The sequence below is a fragment of the Heterocephalus glaber genome, unplaced genomic scaffold (assembly GCF_053883595.1).
Source record: "Heterocephalus glaber isolate CG9 unplaced genomic scaffold, H.glaber_assembly_v1.0 deba00000122, whole genome shotgun sequence".
Lineage (NCBI taxonomy): Eukaryota > Metazoa > Chordata > Mammalia > Rodentia > Bathyergidae > Heterocephalus > Heterocephalus glaber.
Window position 1 is genome coordinate 17,853,712 of NW_028258138.1, and position 18,163 is coordinate 17,871,874.

At 38.5% G+C, this 18,163-nt stretch overlaps 1 protein-coding gene and 1 pseudogene across 3 annotated transcripts in view; one reads left to right on the plus strand and one right to left on the minus strand.

Moving 5' to 3' along the window:
• The window catches only part of Jam2 (junctional adhesion molecule 2), a 75,111-nt gene that overhangs the window by 38,131 nt on the left and 18,817 nt on the right, over positions 1-18,163 (minus strand). The gene's annotated exons all lie outside the window — the stretch shown is intronic.
• Positions 6,023-8,550, plus strand: LOC106009217 (sal-like protein 4 pseudogene; annotated as a pseudogene).

The window sequence follows — 18,163 nt, forward strand, 5'->3', positions numbered from 1 at the left end:
ATAGTTTTGAACTCTGGGTCTGAATCAATAATTCTGGTCCTAAAATTCTGTGAGAATGTGGAAATGTTTACACAAAATGTCCTAAAAGCAGACTCGCACTGATTTTTCAGGTCCTCTTCAGATCAGGAATAGGGAACGGTTATTTCACAATTATGTGCCATTTATAAAACCATTTAAGCAACACGCATTAGAAGGTAACACTGCCATCCACTAAACTTTCTTCACCCCTCCCATCTAACATGGATCTTTAGTATTCTTTCAAACTTTTTTATATGTTTGAAGTTTCACTTCTCTGCATGAATGAGTAAATTTCAGGAATCACTAACTAAAATAACTGGTTAATGCTTCAGATATTTTCACTTTTTTGAAAGCAATTACAAACTATATTTTGTGAGAATTACCATAAATGTCAAAAGGATTCTCTAACATCATGAATCTGTTAAATGTATATCCAGTGATGAGGTTATCTTTATATTTCTCAGTGTTTTCAATCTTTTGATGAATAAGAATATTTATAAAATATAATGAATAGGCACATAAGGGAGACAGATTGACTATGGATTTAATGAAACTTAAGCTCAGGGCCAGTCTTAGCATAAGCATCACACTGCACAAGGCCCTGGTAGAGGGGAGGGCCTAGAAACATGTGACTATTTTGCAAAATTTAGAAGAATAAGATATTTCTTGTATTATTTTTCTTATGTACAATACTACTAATCCAATCCTACACATAATTATGGGCTTCTCCTTATTAGTACATTTATTTAGCTTCCCACATTTGATTACTCATAGTACCTAGATAAAGAAAGTGGTGTCCAAGGGCCATGATCTAATAATTCAACCTTTAAAATACTAAAATTTGACACAACTAATGACAGCATACTTATGTTCTCTCCATGAACTCTGATTTTCAAAATGTAAGAGTTGTATGAATTTTATTTTTCCAAGTCTCCTGCTGGTTAATGACTCAAAGAAGATCTCAGTCCTTACACTTCATACATGTTCTTTTTTTTTTTTTTTGGTCCTGAGTTTGATCCTCAGTACGAAAAAAAAAGATAAATCCTTGGCCCACATATGTTCTTAATTACATTCAATTACCACAAATACAGAAGAAACTTGAAAACCAAAGGAAACCTTCCTGCATATTTTTGCTTCATGTTTCCTTTCATTAGTCTTCAGGAAGCCAAAAGAATAAGAACCATTTATTTTTAATGGCAGAACATGGAAACAATGGCTTGGCATTGCTTTATTGTCATATTTATAATCATCAGGGAAGATCACTCAGAATTAGCAGCTCTAACTTTTTGTGTGCTCTAATTCCAAGGACTATAATTTTCTTTTTCTTTTGGTAAAAGCAGTTTTCTGATTCACTCTTTTATTTTAAAATTGATCCTACTCACCCAAATGAAAGCTCACACAAACATACATGTTAAGGATCAGTTAACCAGGCTTTAAATCTTTAAAAAGATTTAAAGAAAATCCATACACATTTAAATTAGTGGGACTGTTGGAACTACCTCCTGGAGCAGTCTGGAAATAAGTGTAGACTGAGCTATTAGGGAAAGGTCCAATTTTTGAAACTCATTCAAATCATTTATTAAAAGAGAGGGATAGTGCTATTTGTGCCCAAAATGGTATGTGAAAGTCTAATTGTCATAATAAAATTCAGGTGAAATAGCGGTTGACATCCTGTATAGCATGAGGATGGCTGAATTTGTCACAGAATCAAACAGATATTCTGGAATTCTGGAGAGTCAGCCTTGGCACTGGAGTTTTGTTTTGTTTTTTGAAAAGAAAATAGTTTTAATCAAATTCACAGAGGAAAGAAGCATGTGATTCTCAGCACTAGGTTCACAACATATAAACTTTTCCCCTAGAAAAGAATCAAATAAATTGTCTGTTTTTATATTGTAGAGATGCAGTGAAAAACAGGTTAAAATAAGTGAAGGAAAAACATACAAGAATATATTGATGTAGGTATATAAAATTATAAAATTGAAAGAATTGAAGTTTAGGCATGCATTATTTTCTTTCAAATAGCTATATTGTCATGTAAAATTACAGAATAGTAAATACAGAATATATTTTTCTACACTTTCATTTTGTTCTTTACTGGTGAAATAAGTTTGTTGTGGGCAGTATATTGTTGGGTCTTTTTTTTTAAAAAAAACAAATCTATTCAGCCAATCTGTATCTTTTAACTGAAAATTTTCATCCATTTACATTCAAGTCGACTATTGATACTAAAGCCACTCCTGTCACTTTGTTAATTTTTTCTAATTGTTTTAAATATCCTTTCTTCTTTCCTTCCTCTTTTGTTCATCTCTGTGGTTTGATGGTTTACTCTATCAATAAGGTTTCAGACTTCTCTATTTCTCTTTTATGTATCAGCTCTTGCGCTGCATTTCATCCACTAGGGCCACCCTTTCAAATGCTAAGTCAGATCACGGTGCTGTTTTGCTCATACTATCGGGCCAGTTCTCCACTTCCCCAAAGCAGAGGACATGGGTTTGGAAGGCCCTGCACAATCTGGCCAGTTGCCTTTGGACCTCATTTCCTCTACTCTCCCTTCTCTGTTTCAGGAACACCTGCTTCTTTGTTCATCCTCAAACAAGCCCGGCTCCAACTGCTTCCTCTGAGAGCCCCTTCCTCCACATGTCCAGAACTCCCTCTCTCCTTCCAGCCTTTCCTTAAAGGGCATCTCCTTAAGGAGAGCTACTCTGCTCCTCAATGCCACCTTCAGCCCACCTTTCATCCTCCACCTTCCTGATTCCCTGGATCTGCCTTCAATTTTTCTCCTTTTTGTCAGACATATTATCTTCTAACATAATTACATAATATATTTATGCACAGGGCAGGGTCCTTATTTTCTTTATTATTGTCAAGAGCAAAGAACAATGTTCCATATATAAAGATACCAGTAAATATTTGCTAAATGAATATAAGTATGGAAAAGATAAAATAAAATATAGAATACATAGCATTATTTTTTTAAATTCAGGAATGAACTTAAACAATGAAAGATTTCTGAAGCAGTCAAGTTTGAAACTGAAAATATGTATTATATTACAGAAATCAATTTTTAAAAAAAATCTCACCCTTCTCCCACAGTACCAGGAATTGAGCACAGGGCCTAGCGCTTACTAGTGCTCTACCACCAAGTTACATTGTCAGTCACTTTTTAGTTTGAAGCAAGGTCTTGCTAAGTTGTCCAGGCTGGCCTTGAACTTCCAATCCTTCTGCCCCAGCCTCCCAAGCAGCTGGGAATATTTGGGCCAGCACATCCACCTGGAATCAATTTTCATATTCTGCTGCATCAATTTTGTGCTGAGACTTTATCTAGAACAGTGATGGTGAACCTCTTAGAGCTTTCAGATACAAGCAGCCTGCTGTGGCACACATGCTGTAGGTTTGCCGCCACTGATCTAGCACAACCCTAGCTAGTTAACCACTCTCCTTGAAACCTTACCAAACACCTCCTCACAGCCATGCCTACACCCTCAAAAGCAAAGAGCACGTTCATTTGGTCTTCCCTATCCTTTTTCCCAGTTTTCCCTTGGAGAAGAGTTGCAGGAAGAGGTGGAAACACTGTCTCTTCTCCATTAAAATTCTCTCCAACATTCAGGATCCCTCTTAAATGAAGTTTAAGAAGGAACCATGGAAGCAACTGAGAAGAGACAATTGGAGAAATAAAGAGAAAGTAGGGCAGTGTGAAGTCATAGAAGTTAAGGATAGGCAGACTTCTAAGGAGAAAGTGCCAACAATGTTTGATGCCCCTGAGTGGTCAAGTAAGGTTTTGAGCAAAATAAGCCATGGATTAGGATCTAGTAAATTTATTGGTGACACGTTGGTAGAAATTTCAATAGCATGGCAAAGGGCCAGTCTTAAGTGAGTTGAATGGTCAGTAAAAAGAAAACAGAGGTAGTAAAATACAGTTGTGCCTTGGTTCATGAACTTAGTTCTTTCTACAATTCTGGTTGCTAAATTTGATCCATGATTCTGGTTGCATAGTATATGCTTGAAATTCGGTTGCAACCATAATCATGGAACAGATTCTGCAACCAGAATCATGGAAAGAATTAAGTTCATGAACCGAGGTACCACTATAGATCATTATTTCAAGAAATTTGACTAGCAAATCATAGTGAGTTATTTTCCCATGTAGAATTGGAGAGACTTGCATGTGATTTGAGCCTGTGATAAGAGACTGGTAATGAAAATAAGTTTGAAAATGAATAGCTGCTAAAGCAGAGGACCCAAAGGAATGGGAAAAATAAGAACACAAGCACAGATGAAAAATTAGATTTGGAGCCAGGCATGGTGGTGTGTGTCTGTAAACCCAGCACTCGGGGAGTTCAGGCAAGGAGGATCACAAATTCAAGCTCAGCTTGGATAACTTAACCATTTAGCAAGATCATGTCTCAAAATTAAAAATTAATTTATAAATGATTTTGATTATATTAGAAGGCATAAAGAAGAAATCAGATACTAGGCTATACAATAGTACCTCAGTTCATGAACTTAATTCTTTCCATGATTTTGGTTGCAAACTGAGTTGGACAAGAACTGAATCAAATTCAATGTTTAGGTTCAATGTTGACCTTATGGAGAAATTTGATTCAGTTCTTGTCCAGTTCAGTTTGTGACCAGAATCATAGAGAGAATTGAGTTCATGAACCAAGGTACTACTCTACTTATAATGTTAAATTGGATTTAAAATCAGAAACGACCTCAAATTGGGCTGGGGATTTAGCTCAGTGGTGCCACTACCTGCCTCGGAAGTGCAAGGTCCTGAGTTCGATCCCCAGTATCAAAAAAACAAAAACAAAAAAACTACCTCAAGTAGGACAGAAAAATGAAGACTATTGCAGCGTGGGGAATTGGAATAGGAATTTGTATATTTAGTTATATAATAAGACCACAAAAATAGCATACTTGACTTGCTCAGATAATTATAAAGTTTTCACCTATATGAACACGCAAGTAGTACTTTGGATAGCCATGAAGACTCAAGGGCAGGCAGTAGCATGGGGAAATTTATTTTGCAAGACTGCCTAGTATAATACAGGCTATGTAATAGCCCTACTACCTTTCCAGTAAATGTACAAAATCTACTTATCATTATGACACTCAAGTACATACCACAAAATTCACAACATTCTCTCTTCTTCTTTTTTTTTTGTGGTACTAGGAATTGAACTCAGGACCTTGCATTTGCCAGGCAGGCACAGTGCCACTGAGCCACATCCCTGGCCCCATAACATCCTCTCTTGTTGATAGTTCCTGACTTAATTCCTTGATCATATGCTCATCTAACAGAAACACGAAAGCTGTTTTATAAGTTGAGTTTTTTTTCTATTTATATCACTAATGTGACGTGGTCATGAAGTTATTTTTTAAAGTAAATCCTATGATATACATTCCATTCCATTTGTCATACTTGTTCTTACAATTATAAAAGATGTATTGGAGAGGACAGATTTATTCAAGACCTTTTTATTTTTTTAAACCGATGAGGAGGATTTTCAGTTCCATCATTTTCTATCTGACCTCTCCAGACTTTTAATTATTCACTGCTCCAAATCAAAGACCAACATCATTCCTCCTACTCAAAATGTGCTGATTTCAAAGGCTCACATTTTCAGCTAAGAAAATTTTAACTAACTTTGATATACTTAACTGGAATAATTCATGTATCTTAAATTTTCTTATTTGTCAAGAACAGTACGCCCAAAAATATTCGATTTCTTTCAAACATGCACAGTATGAACATTTTAAATGATCCTAAAGCTCTTTGCTCCAAACTTTTAATAAATCTCTGAATATGCAAACATCATGAAATCATTACCAGCTAAGCAAAGATAAAGGTTAAATGATTAAACAGCAAGTGCCGGGCGGAGAGAACAAATAACCGTGCTCCCCCAGAGTCTGGCTCCTTGGACCGCCGTGGTTTGCGGGTGTTGCCCCAGGGACACCCAAGGAATGGCTTTGTCCCACTGCAGAGCGACATCGTCAGGAAGCGATGCAGGTCTGCAAGAAGGGATGTGCTGAGGTCTTCACAGACTGCCACCTGTCCTCGTCCTGGACCACAGTGAGGGGCCAGTGCCTCCTGGGGCCTTCTCCAGAGCTGTGTGGAGCCACCTGCCACCGCGTGCCAGCCAGGGAGGCCAGCCACAGGGAGAGCAGGCCAGCTGGCTGGGAGGAGCCAAGCGCAGTCTGTCGTGCACTTGAAGACGGACAGCTCTGCCACTCACACCGCAGGACCGAAGGTATTTACCCAAAGGCAAAGCGACCAACACTAATGTGCCTCTGCAGGGGCTCCAGGGAGCCACTAGAGTCCGGACGCCCCCCACAGCCCCCTGTGCCTGGGCCTGGAGCCAACAGCACCCCATGGGTCCTGCAGCAGATCCAGCTAACAGATTCTCAGCCAGGTGAACATGGGGGCTGCGCGTGCCCCAACTCAGGTGTGGCAGGGACTGATACCCTGAAGACCTTAGGCAGCCACATGTCCCAACAAGTGTCTGCCTCGGTGGCCTTGCTCACCTAAAGGTCCCTGGATGTGTTGAAACAAGTCAATCTAGCTCACGCCAACATCCCTGCCACCACTGGGTCCCAGTTCCCAGGGCTGACGTGCTTTGCCCTGAAGCCAGACACTTGGGTGCTCCCAAATGTCAAGTCTGGCCTCCCCCGTGCTTGGCTACCTCAGCCACCAGCTCGGTGGTCCTCCAGAGCCCTTTCTCACTGTGGTGCTAGATTCATCCAAGAAATGGAAAGAGGCAGGCTTCTACAAGGTCCTTGCAGATCCACCTCTGTTCCATACTGAAGAGAGATCCTTCCTGTGCTCTGTGTGCAGTCCCATCACTTCACCACCAAGGGCAGCCTCGAGGTGCACTTTCACAGACTCTTTCCTAGCTGTTTGCTAAATTCCGGGACAAAGTGGAGGCAGGCAATAGTGCCCTCTGTGCCCTCTATGTCCTTGCCACCATTGATGAACCCAGTCTCTCTATAGACAGAGGATGTGTCCTTGTAACAGGGACCCCTCCTGTAGGGCCACCTCAAAATATCCCCTCAGGGACCAACCACAAGGACCTCACAGGTGGCCCACTGCCCAGCAATCTGCTGCCTGCGCCTTCTGCAGAAAGTGAAGGTTGACCCACACTACCTGGATTGGGGCCAAACCGTAATCCCACAATGGTTGGTTCCCTCCTGGGGAGTAGGACCCCCGAGCCAAGGTCAGATACCCTAAAATTGCAGCAGCTCAAGGAGAACATCAACAAGGCCACCACTGAATATATCATTTGCCGCTGAGTTTTAAGCTGCCACAACTCCCTCAATATACATTACTGCACCCACACTTGGGAAAGGTTGTTCCAGTGTATGATCTGTGGCCGAGACTTTTCCACCAAAGGCAACTTGAAGACGCAGCTCGAGGTCCGCTGAGCCAACATGTCCATGAAGATGCAGCATTTGTACCCTGTCTGCCAGAAGTTCACCAGTGCAGTCATGCTGATGCCATATATTCATACGGACATGGGTGGCCAGATTCCCAACACACCCCTACTGGAGAATCCCTGTTACTTTATGGGTCCTGAGCCCATGATGGTCAATGAGAACTGCAGTGCAGGTGCCATCTGCGATGACTGTTGTCAAAAGCATTGGTGTACCTGAAATCAGCTCCCAAGATGCCCCCAGTAGCTCCTCAAAGGTGTCTGCACTGTTTCCCAGCACCCATGTGGCATAGCCCATTCTAGGATTTACCATGATGTCTTCCCAAAATGCCGCAGGGTAAGTGGGTCCTGCCCTTTGGGCCTGTAGTGCCAGAGAAGCTGAGGAAAAGGCTCAGTAGAGAGTGACAGCCTGCCCAACAACTCATCCTCACTTATAGGCAACAACCAGGGGTATGACAGCCAAAGCCCAGATACCATGGAAACCATGTCTTTCCAGGCGCTGCCCCTAGCCAATAGCCAAGCAGAATGCACCAAGTCAAGATCCCCATCCAATACTGGGATCAAAGCTGAGAGCTCCAAGGCCAGCCACACTGAGCTAGGAGGTCAGAGTAGGGTCCCATCAATGTTTATCCAAGCACAGCCCACCTATGTCAAAGTTGAAGTTCCCGGCACATCTGTTGAACCCTCCACCATGTCTGCAGGTGTGACACCTCTGTTAGCGGCCCAGCCACTCTGACAAGACAAGCAACACAGCTGCACACAGTGTGGGATGAACCTCTTGTCTGGCAGTGCCCTTCAGATTCACAGGTGGATACAAACTGGAGAGAAGCCTTTCATGTGTAACATATTCAGGGGAGTATTTACCACCAAAGGCAACCTGAAGGTCCACTACATGACACCCAGGGCCAACAATAACTCGGTTCACCGTGGGAGGAAGCTGGCCATGGAGAACACAATGGCTCTGTTGGGTACAGATGGAAAGAGAGTCTCAGAAATGTTTCCCAAGGAGATCCTGTCCCCCTTGGGGAGTGTGGGCTCAGTGGAATGGACCCAGTACACTACCATGCTCAGTGGGTGGTGGCCTGACCATGAAGATGGATAAAGCTCATGTAGTTGTACTGCTAATGCTGTCTATCTATTAGAAATTAAAATTTGAATGCCTCCCAAAAAACAATAAATGCCCAAACTCAAATTAAAAATCCTGGGCTTAACATCTTAAAAAAGTCCCAGGTACTTTCTGATTGACCCTGTTCTCATAGAAACTAAAGTCAGGCAGTAGTAAAAGACAAAAATTACAAAACAGTACCGAAGAAATTAGCTAAAGAGTTATTCTTTATTTCAAAGGAAAGGAAAAATCACATGCTTGTGTCCTTTAGCTGGCATATACCAACTTTAAAAATAACATATAAATTTAAGAAAATTTAGGAAAGGATATATATAACTATTTCTTTTTGCTTAAAAATATTACTGTTTTTCTATTAACATTAATTTTTTTTTTGTATCAGGGACCGAGCTCAGGACATTGTGCTTGAGAGGCAGTCGCAGTGCCACTGAGCTAAGTCCCTGGCCCTATTAACATTAATTTTTAGGAAAGAGGCCAGAAGATAATGGGGACTTCGTCCATTTCCTTTTTAAATGATCTATGCTGGGTGACTAAGTCAGATAATAAATCCCTCACAATACTGGGAATTCCTTCTATTTAATTAATAATTTCAGATCATGAAAAATTCATTTCAGGCTTATGGCTTACACGTCAGGTTAATATTGCTCTGAATTTAAATTGAGTTGTAAATGTGGAAAGCATTTATATATGTTAAGAGGAGCCACATTTTGAATATACAAAATTCAAAACGTATTTTAATGACACAATAAGGTATTTATTTAGACTAGTTACCACATTCTAAACAGAGTATGCAAACTGTTTTTTTTTTAATGACAGGAGTTAGTCATTCTCAGTGTCCCCGGGGGACCCCATGTGCTGATTCTGAATGTGTAAAGGAGACAGAGGTTTCCCCCCTCTCCTCCTGCCTTTACACTGCTGGAGTGAGCATCAGAGAAAGACACTTACAGTCCCTCCACAACCTCCTCTGTCTCGTGCGTTTCCTTACACTTTCCAGCATATTCTTAGTATCCATCTGGAAGAGAAAGTTAGGCTAGGGGTCAGCAGCCCACAGTCAGATTCAAGTCCTGCTACTGTACATCCCTAGAAACATTCTAAGCCTCTTTGTTTCTGATTTATGAAACTGATAAAAAATAGTTCTGTCTTCCTCTCAGGGATATTGACATGAGGATAAAGTAAGATAATTCCCACGAAAGTATTCTGTCAGTTGTAAAGTTCCGCTCAAATGCTAATGTGTTGTTTTCTTTATTTTTTAGTCCCCAGATTACCCACACTTCATTCACTCTGCTCTTTTCCCCTTGACTCTTCCCAGCCTGCAGGTGAGAACTGACTTCACAGAATTCCTCTCTGCTACCATCACACTGCCTCTGTTGCTTGTTTATTTTCTCTTCAGGGAATTTTTGTTCATTGTTTCCATTTTTTTAATATTCTTTAGCCAAGCGTATCTCCAGAATTTGGTCGTTGGCCTGCTACCAATCTTCTTCATGTTTTCTTCCACCGTCTCAACATTTCTGTTTTCATTTTCATTAATTAAATACCATTATTTCTCTGGTTCTGCAGGTTTACAACTTTAGAATTATCACTTTTATTTCTTTGATGTTCCCCATATTTAATGAACACTAAATCTCAGCAATCACTATTTTCAATGTCTTTTGGATTTCACTCATCCTAAGTAATTTTGAGAGCGGCCACTTTCATCCCTGATCCTCTTACCTCAAGGTAATGCCCGAGCTCTGATTACTTTTTCCTCTCACATTTCTCTATAAAGGGGGTCAAAGTTTTGTTTACTCCAAATGACAGTTTTTTGACATATTGCTTCACCCTCTAAAACCTCCAGTAACTTCTTATTGCCTAGTGCATCAAATAGAAACTTCATAGCATAATATATAATCAAATTCACGGATAACAAGCCATTTCTGGAGCTTAGTTTTTTGCTTCCTTCCAAAATAGACTGTTCCATAAAAACTCTCAAGGAGTCAATTTTAGAATTAAAGCATGTTCTCAACTACATATGAAGTAATTTTATCATCACAGGCTAAGTATGCTACATTTTTTCCATTTAAAGCCACAAAATGTTAAACTATAAAAAACACTAATCATCCATCATTAAATCAAACCCTTTCATTTTACAAATAAGGAAAATAAGACCCAAATATAATAAACTGGCTAATCAGTTCTTTGGAATGATAATTAGGTAGGTATATATTTTTCAGTGTTTTGAGACAGGGTCTTGGTATGTAGTTCAGGCTGGCCTTGAATTCACTAGGTAGCATGGGCTGGCATACAGCTCATGGCAATTCTCTTGCCTTGGCCTCCCTAGTGCTGGGATTACTGGAATGCACCACCACACCTGGCTCCATTTTATTCATATGCTTTTTGCTTGTGAACAAATTTGACCACTACAATTAAGATATAAGGACCTTTAACATCTATTAGAGACATTTCTCAAAGACCTTTAACTTATGAATGTAATAATGCATCACAGGCAAGTATATATTAGAAATATAATTATAAAATTGTAATTTAAAAAGTACAGTTGATTCTGCCCATTATGCCTGTCAATATGAACCTGTCCCTGAGTTGTCATGTCACAGATGGTGACTAATATTGTTTCAGGTAAAGTATGGAAGTCTACTGACCTCTGAAAAGAAACATCTGTATTCAACAGAAATCAGTGACACAATTTTGCCCTAGGGAAGGAAGTATTCTATAGCCCATTTCCAAAATTATGTGAACTTTTATTTTCTTTCTTTCTTTCTTTCTTTCTTTCTTTCTTTCTTTCTTTCTTTCTTTCTTTCTTTCGGTACTGAGGATCGAACTTAGGTCCTTGCGCTTGCACAGCAGGCAGCGAAACCACTGAGCTAAATCCCCAGCCCTAACTTTTGTTTTCTAATAATAAGAAATGAGAGTCTTCAAACATTCTTGCCCACGTAATTAAAAAGGCTGGTTTTGAGGAACAATTTTTTTTTTGGTACTGGGGATTGAACTCGGGACCTTGCGCTTGTGAGGCAGGTGGTGGTACCACTGAGCTAAATCCCCAGGCCATATAATAAGTTTTGTTGTTGTTGTTGTTTTATTTGTTTCTTTGGTACCACGGATTGAACTCAGGACCTTGCGCTTGCAAGGCAGGCAACGGAACCACTGAGCTAAATCCCGGCCCACTAAAAGGCTGGTTTTGACTGCTTTCATAATAACTTACAAGATTTTGTTATCTCATCACTAAAGATAGAGTTAGCATAGAAAATGGTAGTAGCAAGAGATACGACTGTTCATTCAAATAATGAGGATTGAATATATCTTCTGTTAAAGGGCTGTGATGTGTTCTTGTTTCCACTAAAACTGAGATGTAATTGGGGAGGAGGTGAAGTGGAACTTCTTCCCCTATTAACATCTATCCTACATTCCCTTGCTCACAAATCCATAGTGTATTTGGGGAAAATATTATCCTGCATGGAAATAACATCTGACACAAAAAACTAGATGACAGTGTGCATTCTGCTGCTGACACAGCACCAGGCTAAATGCTTTAATGACTAAATACTTCTACTTCTTCAATTCTTCCCCGCAGTGTCTTCTCTATAGCATTCTTGGAGCTTGGGTGTCTTCAAGGTTAAAGGAATTATGGTAAATTAAATCATAAAAGGGCACATATGGAACCTGACATTAAGTTACAATGACAAGGATTTGGCTATTAAATGAATATTTCAAAACCTATGAGTAATTTGAAGAAGTGCTCGAGTTGACATGTCAAATGCTGGCTGCCCTGACTTTGTAAAAGGGCTGGAAATACCCTTTTGTGTTATTTAGAAAAGCCAGAGGATTGACCAGAAAGTCTTGCTCAAACTAGTATCCATTAAGCAAATGCAAAATGAAAGTTTGATTTTTAAAAAATTTAATCAACTCATTTTTTATATTCACACTTTCTCTGTATCAGTCTATAAATGTGACATGCATTATCTAATGGGTATTTTTACATCCTAGAAGATAAACTACTAAAGTCTCTTTCCAAAGAAATGCACTGAAAGGTCCATGTTACATCATGATATAAGAAATGTAGCTGTTAAACAGTGATTTGCTATATAACCCAGGATGTTGGAGTTCTAATTGATGATTAGGTTGGGTTTGTTTTTAAGAAATTTTATTTTGCTATCTGTTAGTGTAAAGTGGCCTGGACAGATTTAAAAGGGGCTACTGAAGTATGTTTATTTTCTTACATAGGCCACCATCATTCAGATGTAGAGTTTAAGAGAACAGATGTCTAAAGTAGACTCACTATCTTACTGCATTCTTGTTGCTATTACAAATATTCTTAGACTGAGAAAATTATAAACAACAGAAATCTGCTGCTTACATTCTGGAAATTGGGAAAACCAAGACAGAGGAGCTGGCGGATTTGGTGTCTGCTGTGGGTTTGTTCTTCAAGGATGAGGAGAGATAGCATCTTTTATGTCCTGACGTGGCAGAAGGAGTGGACAAGCTCCTCAGCCCTCCTTCACAGGGCGCTAATCCTGTTTTTTTTTTTTTTTTTACAGGAAATGAACAAGATTTATTTATTCTTTTTTCCCCATTAAGTTTATTGGTGCATTTTAGGTATAAAATACAGTTACATTCATTATTGGGATCTTGTACCATTACATGAGTATCTTGGTTCTTATTTTTTTTCCCCTTCCCCTGCCCTCCCTCCCTGCCCCTTCCCTATTTGCAAAGACTTTGTTTCCATTTTTTTCCTCTTCTCATATTTTTTCCTTTCCCTTTTTTCCCTTCCCCTACCCCTCCTGCTTACCCTGCTCCTTTAGACCTTTTCTTCCTGTTACACAATATCAATTATACATTTTTTAAATTACAATATCAAGATCAAGGAGACATTACCACAGATTTTACAGAATTTAAAAGGATATAGAAAGCATATTTCAAAAATCTTTTTTGAAATAAATTTGACAACTTCTAAGAAGTACCTTGGAAGACAAATTAATGAAGCTAACTCTGGAGGAAATATAAAATTTGAATAGCACCCATTAAAGAAAGTATATTCCTAGCTTGAAAACCTACCTATATGACAACAGCAGGCTCACATACATTTTAACTGATAAATTATTTCTTTTTTTTTTTTTTGGTACCAGGGATTGAACTCGGGTCTTTGTGCTTGCGTAGCAGGTGGTGAAACCACTGAGCTAAATCCCCGGCCCTTTAACTGATCAATTATATCAACCAATTAAAGCAGAAAAAAGAAGGAACACTTCTCCCCTCATTTTAGGAACTCAACATTGTGCTAATCCTAAAACTGGACAAAGATAATAGAAGAAAAAAGTATGAACATAGATAGAAATTTGTTTAACAAAACAAACTATTAGAAGTGAGATCTGGCAGTATGTAGAAAGTGGTTTTATTATAGGGATGGCAGTGTTGGTTCAGCACTGGAAGATCCACCCCCAAAAGTCATCATTTTGACAGAGGAAAGGAAAAAGCCGTATGATCCTGTCACTAGTTGGAGAAAAAGTATTGGACTAAATTCTACAGCTCTTTATGGTAAAAGCTATCAGGAGACTAGAAGTAGAACAGAACCTTCTCAACAGATTAAAGACATGTACTCCATACTTCCAGTGAGAATGCCATATATGAATGGAGAAGATACAATGCTTTCTCCTTAAGGTGGGGAACAAGGGAAGATATGGCTACTCTTTATCTGTCTATTAAACTTTGAAACCTAGGCCCCTCCAAAATAGTCTGGCAATAAAATGACACAATTAGGATAGGATTGGCAAGATAGAAGCAAAATCTTTATATGTAGATGAAATGATCATCTTCAGAGAAAATACTGAGAAATCTCTAGGAGTCCCTAGAACTTGTGTTTGAATTCAGCAGGATTAGAAAACTCAAGGTGTGAGAGCTCTGTCCTCAGTACTGCATCATCCCCTAAAGGCCCACCTCCTGACACTGCTGCACTAGGATAGGTATCAACAATGAATTCTGGAGACATACAAATATCCAGACTGCAGCACTCACTTCAGTTGATTTATCTTCTCCTTAACCCAGTATAGACCTTAAGGTGGAATATATAAGAAAACCCAGAGGGCTGCAGAAAATATTCAGATTCCTGTATATTTATCAGATTTTTTTTTTTTTTTTTGCTTTTTAATTTTTCAGTACCAGGGATCAAACTCAGGACCTTGCGCTTGTTGGGCAGGCATGGCACCACTGAGCTAAATCCCTTGGCCCTTTTGTTTGTTTTTTCACATACTTTTTGTTTGTTGTTCTGCACCAGTGTGTGGGGGTGTGTGTGGTCAGACCCAGGACCTTGTGTATGCTAGGGAAATGATGCTACCTTTGTGATGGTTTCATTTGCATTTTAAGTTATAGTCAGTAGAGCTTCGTCTTTGGAGAACCATTTAAGACTTTTCTTCTGAATACTCTCTAGGATATTTTAATGCTGTTTAAAAAATGTTTATATTTAACTTTATTTTTAACTTTTAAGGGCTCTTATTATGAGTGACAATAGATCTTTGAGACTTAAATTACAAATATCTTTTTCCTATTCATCATTTATCTTTTGATTAGTTGTGGTGCTTTATTTTTCCCATGCAAATGCCATATATATATATATATATATATATATATATATATATATGAAGAATTTTAGGAGAAGAATAGAAGAATAGATCCCTGCTTTATTAGGGGAGGTGGTTTTTGTTTATTTATTTACATTTAGAGGTCTGATCCATTTGGAACTTATTTTCATGTACACTGTCAGGTTCAGATCTATTTTCTCTTCAAATAGCTACCCAGTTATTGTAACAATATTTATTAAGCATTTTCCTGGTTTCAGATGTTACCATGTAAATGTACATAGTTACGCAGACTTTTCAAAAGAGGATGGGCTAATGTCAAGACTTCATATTGTGTTCATTGGTCTGTCTGTCTGTTCATGTACCAATCCCACGGTGTTTTAATTCTAGAAGCTTTATTAAGTGCTGTAATATGGGGCTGTCATCACCTAATTTATACCTCAGCAGGTATTTGTGTTTACTTTTTCATTATCTCATTCATTTGGTATTTATGCTAAATACGTTTTAATCATTAAAATATTTATATAGAACTACATGTATATAATTTATAACCAAAAGTCTATGCCCGTTTTAAAAGAAGTAAGAAAAAAAGTTTGAAGACCACTATCCCAGTAAGTGTTCTTTGAACATTCCAACACCTTCAGATAGCTTTACTGGGGGAACAGTACAGCAGCTGAGATTCTCAGGACGTATTTAACCTTGGCACCTGCCTGCTGCTGAACTGGGAGATGACACCCTTGGACTAAGAACATGAGTCACCTGGATGGAGAGGAAGTTCTTTCCATACTAATGAGCAGGTGTCACCTTTGCTCCAGAAGATGTTATAAATACTAGCCAAGAATGCCCAAGAAAATAACCTTTGGTTTGGAAATAAAGACGACTTTTTCAGGCTCTATCTTCTCATTTCTCTTAAGGAACTTTTGACCATGATGTGACATGGATTGTTGTGATCCCAACAGAGCGGAAAAGAGATTTGATCACGAGAAGGGAATTTGGAGTCCTCTGATCCAGAAAATACTTTACGACTCTCTAACATTTCCTGCTCTGTTTTATTTCAGGCAACATTTGAGGGTTGTATTGTTTGATTCATCTGAGTTTTTAATCAAGGAAGCATCAGGCAATTAGCAAAACATCTTAAAACTCTTTAGGCAAAGCCGTCAATTTATTTCCTTGTAACTGTAGGAAGGTCATAGTTAATAAGGAGAGGGAAGAGTCTAGAAATAGTAAAATTATTCATTATGGTTATTAATTTTATAAGTGCTCTGGGACTTTTATTATTATAAGTTGTAATTGTATAAAGCCCAGAAGCAAGCAAACTCCAGGTTATCTATTATTTAATATTTAAAACCATTATGGGCCAGGCACTATTCTAGGTGCAAGGGGACAAAGATGTGTTGTCTTTGGTCTCAACAACCTGACATCCAGAGAGATGCACATGTAAAAATTTTAACAATACAGTCCACTAAGTGCCATAAGAGAAGCAAGAGCTGAAGTATAACATGTAGTAGATTTCAGCTTTGAGGAATGGATAGTTTGGAAAGTCTTAAGGGCTACAGAATTCTGGAGTCAGGCATTCAGGGCAGAAACTGCATTTGACCACTTGGAGACTATTACAACAATGACAACAACAAGTACAGGAGAGAATAATATAAGTTGTCAAGGAGAAGCACTGTACTTAGGTCAATAGCATAGATGTTCACACACATAGAGCACAAAAGAATCTGATTTGTTCTGGGACCAAAAACATTATATGGGTCACACTACAATGATCCTACAACTCTAATACATTTATGTAAATTTTTAATGACATAACTGGCTGTGTTTAGATGACTGGGCAAATAGATACTTGAGCCATAGTTTATCCCACTATGTCATTTCTGCTCCTGTTCAGAATCCATTCCTATTTTAAAAAGAATGCCTCTAGAGCATTTTAAAAAACGCATAAACACCATGCTTCCTTTTCAAAATTAGCAGTTTCCTAGTAGTTCAACATGTTCCCTTTTTATTTGTGGTCATTACTTCTTCTTTGGTCTCCTCTAAAAATAGCATCTGTCTGTACTTGTCTATAAATCTGAGCTGGTGCTAGTGTCTCTGTCTTTTCTTGATTTGGCCCAAACACTCTTCTCTTTGGATATTCTAACTGGATCTGGGTTGACATTTTTCCCTCCTTAGATTTGGTCTCTGCTTTGGAAGTTTATTTTCCTCTGTTTTTGTTAATCACTTTGTTCCACTATTTATTTTTGGTAGTTTCTGCTGCAAAGTAGCTTCTGCTGGATTTTGTCACAATAGTTCTAAAGGCTTCTATAAAATGTTATCATGAGTCCTGTTTGTAATAACTAGCTTTGGGTTATGCATAATCACTAGCAAAAATAATTTTTGGTAGGAAGGTGGAGAACATTAGTATGTACAATATAGTTTGATTTGCTGGAAGATATAAAACAGTAAGTATAGTGAATTTTGCTTCTTATTTTTTTTTGTTTTTATTTTTGGTACCAGGGATCAAACTTTTGAGGCAAGCCATGGCACCACTGAGCTAAATCCCCAGTCCTGATTCTTACTTTTAAAGAAACTATGCAGATATGATCATGTATAATAGAACTCTCCCCACTCAATTCCCTGGAGTTTAAGAGTGGATTATCTGTGAGATACACAATAGAAATCAGAAGGGCTGCAAAGGAGATCTATTTTTTATTTTATAACCTTTCTGCACCGTTTGAATTTACTGCATGCACATATTATTTTTAGTTAAACATCTAAATGAATGCATTTAACAATTATTTATCTTTGGTTTGCCCATAGTAAATATCCTTTTTGCTCCTGTTCAGAATCTGTTCCTATAGTAAAGTAGGGAATTCTTACTTTGTGAAGTAAAGCTAACACTAAAGCTTTGTGAAGCTTTATTGTGAAGAAAGCTAACAATAAAAACAGCAGGTGACTGCTTTAATAAAATGAGAGCAAGCAAACTGGACACGTTTAGCAAGAGAAGACAAGGGATAGGGCAGTTGATGTGTTTTTTAAACTTGTTATAGTTC